Raw genomic sequence first — 3843 nt, 5'->3', positions numbered from 1 at the left:
AAAAGTGAGTGCCATCTTGTAACTCTGCCATTAGTAACAGGTTTGTTCATTAGATATCTAATTGCAGAATGATCAGTATGGACAAAAGTTTCATAGCCTGTTATATAATGTCTAAACTTATTGATTGCATGAACAACAACTAAGAACTCTTTTTCAGTCACAGTATAGTTCAATTCAGTGGGAGTCAAATTTTTACTGGTATAGTAAATGGCATTAGGAACTAAATCCTTTTGACCCAACACAGCTCCTAGAGCTATATCTGAAGCATCTGTAGAAATATGGAAAGGAAGTTTCCAATTTGGTCCTCTCAAAATGGGTGCTTCAGATATTCTTGCTTTCAAATTTTCAAATGCTGATTGACAATCAGGATCCCATTTGAATTCACAGTCCTTTGTAAGTAATTTGAAGAGTGGAGATGATATTTTGGTGAAGTTTTCTATAAATCTTCTATAGTACCTAGTAAATCCGAGAAAACTTCTAACATCTTTTTGAAAATTTGGAATAGGCAACTTGGAGATGACTTCAACTTTTGATCTATCAACTTTAATCCCATCCCCTGAAATATGATGTCCCAAAACAATACCTTTAGTAAACATCATAAAGCATTTTTCATGACTCAATGAAAGGTTTGTTTCTTTACACCTTATAAGGACCTTTTCCAAATTCTCTAATGCCTCTTCAAATGAATCACCATAAACTGTAAAATCATCCATATAAACCTCTACATAATCATGGATTAGATCAGAGAAGATTCCTAGTACTTTCCTTTGAAATGTTGCGGGTGCATTACATAATCCAAAAGGAAGCGCTCGGTAAGAAAACGTTCCCCATGGACATGTAAATGTGGTCTTATCGTGATCTTCAAGTGCTACCTGCATTTGATTATAGCCACTAAAGCCATCCAAAATGAAAAGTACTTTTTGCCTGCTAAAGTATCTGATACCTGATCAATAAAGGGTAAAGGAAAGTGATCCTTCAAAGTTTCTTTATTCAATTCCCTGTAATCAATGCATACCCTCCATTTACCATTCTTTTTAGGTACTATAACCAAAGGAGAAACCCATCGGCTATCTGAAATTGGACAAATGAAGTTTACATTGAGTAGTTTTTGGAGTTCTTCTTTCACTATCTCCCTAAGATTTGGATTCATCCTTCTCTGAGGTTGTCTGATTGGTCTACTGTTTTCCTTGATGTAGATGTGATGAATGCAAGTCTTAGGGTCAATACCTTTCATATCAGTATACTCGCATGTAAATGCAGTAGAATTTTTTTTGCAAGATTTTGGTTAACTCTCCCTGTTGTGATTTTTCCAAGTTTCTGTTGATATTCAATGTTTTCCCTGGAAAGATCTCAATAGCAGAACTACCAAAATCTTCCATAGAGTAAAGAGACATTTGTCTAGATGATAAATACTCAATGTCAGAATCTAACTGAAATTTTGTGTGGTCATATTCTGAAGATGTTTCAAAATTTTCTAATGTGTTCAGAATTTGACTATCTTCACTGATTTCAGAAATGGTAAAGATAGGTTGTATAGTGTCCTCATCATCGACCCAGTCATTATCTCCTACTTTTGTAATTGCTTTGCTGGAGGATACAGATTGAATTTCTCTGTCGAATTACCATCAGAAATATACATATCCCCAGATCTACAACTGATAAAAGCATCGGCTGTGGCTAGCCAAGGTCTTCCTCAGATGAGTGGGTGCCCTCCTAGATTACTCTTGGGAGTTAAAATCATGAAATCTACTGGATATTCCCAAGAATCTAAGGAGACCGAAATGTCTTTTAATACACCATCTGGTTTGATAATTGATCGATCTACAAGTTGCAGTAAAGTAGGTGTAAAAAGGAGATTAGGAAGTTTTAGTTGTTCCATAGTCTGTCTACTCATAATGTTGATAGCAACCCCTAAATCAATCAAAGTATTTGGAATTTTTACTTCATTGATATGTGTTTTTACTATTGGACTACCGGGATCTACATACTTCAGCATGGTAATTTTTCCCATCATGATATCTGCAATTTTTCCTACCAGGTGGATTCTTCTTGCATCTCTTGGTTTCCTTCCTGGTCTTTTGAGAGTCAACTCCTTTATTGTTTTTGCTAGAATAGGAATTTCTCTAATGGCTTGTAACAATGGAATCTTGATACAAACATTCTTTAATACATCTAGAAAATCATAGTGAGGCAACAAGATTTGTTTTTCCACCCCTTTATCAATTTGTAATCTTTCGGGAAAAGGAGGTGTAGATGAAGATGCAGGTTGCTCAACTATAGGAGTTGTGGGGGTTTACTCTTTTTCTTTTTCTTTTTGAGTGCTTGGGTTTTGAAGAGATGCTTCAGAACCTTTATTGGCTTCAAGAGAATCTTCCTCAGAAATGCTTTGCTTTTGAGCATCTATAGAAGGTTTGTCTAAAACTCTACCAGATCTATGTTGTACATAATTGAGAGGAACAATCATATTGGTAGGAAATTGTTGTCCTTCTACCATGTAAGCATTTTGAGGGTTTTTATTATTGGGGTTTGGCAATGGCTGGGAAGGTAGTTGATTTGTCTTCTATTGGAATGGAAGCAAGACTTAGGAATTTGGATTTTGTTGAGAAGGTTGTTGTTGTTGTGGAAATGGTAATGAAAGTTGTGGATTTTGATTTGGAAGTTGTGGAGCTTGCTGATTTTGAAAAGATGAAGGATATTGATAAAATTGAGCAAATCTCCCATAAGGATTTTGCATACCTTGTACCAATGATTGAAATGGATTTTAAGGTTGGGACCAAGGTTGTTGCAAAGGATTCCAATTTGGTGGTGGTTGAAAGTTCATAGGGTTGTTAAACCCTTGATTTTGTTGCCCCTGCCAAGGTCTCCTTGAAACAAAATAGAGAGACTCAATTGAATTTGGATCTTCTTGAAAGACATCTTTGAGCCCAGGAATTGAAGGACAATCCTTGGTCTCATGGTTTCCTGAACAAATCACACATGTTTCTACAACTTTTGCATCCAAGGGGCATTCCCTTAGAGCATGTTTCTTCCTACATTTCGGACAAAAGATGGTAAAAGCTTCAGCTTCTGCTTTCTGCTTGTTTTGTATCTTGAGGGTGTCTAGTTGCTCACTAAGACCTCCTAAAATATGAGTTATGAACTCATCAAGCATGTTGCCAATCTCAGCCCTACTTACTGATCCAGTTGCAAATTTGTTTGCTCTAATGAGAGAAGGATCTCTAGGCCCTTTCCTAGTTTTAGATTTTCCCCTTGAAAGATGGACACATAGCTCTGCTATATCATGAAGTGGAAGTTGAGATATATCTCCTTTTCCCATCATGTTCAAAATATCTATCCATTCACCTCTAATGGATTTTAATAGAAGGGCTTTCAAGGTTTCCTCATCTAAGTTATTCATTTTTTCTCTTTTGAGATTGTATTGAAATCTTTCAAGTAAATCCTCCAACTTTTCATCTTCTTTTTGCACCATTTTGAATACCTCATCCTTGTGATTGGTGGGCATACAATAGTCCAAGTATCTATCCAAAAATGTTTGTTTCATATCATTCCAAGTCCTAATAGATTGAGTGACTAATCCCATGAACCATTTTAAAGTAGCTCCCTTCAATGTTGAAGGAAACAATTTGAGTTTTTAAGGGTCTTCCATATAATCATAAGTTCAGCATACGACTTCAAACTCAAATAGAAATGTTTCAGGATCCTCACTTCGCAACCCATGAACGTTTGGGAGGACAGAAGGTGAGATGCTTTTCATTGTTTTTCGAGATTCCTCATCAACTATAGGAAATCAAAATGAGTTATCTCCATCCCTATTTCCCCCATTGTTACCTCTACCTCCTCCAT

This window comes from Pinus tabuliformis, chromosome J (genome assembly GCF_031772625.1).
Source record: "Pinus tabuliformis cultivar Carrire ecotype Pingquan chromosome J, CPIR1, whole genome shotgun sequence".
In the NCBI taxonomy this organism is placed as follows: domain Eukaryota; kingdom Viridiplantae; phylum Streptophyta; class Pinopsida; order Pinales; family Pinaceae; genus Pinus; species Pinus tabuliformis.
Note: the sequence above shows the minus strand (reverse complement) of the source record.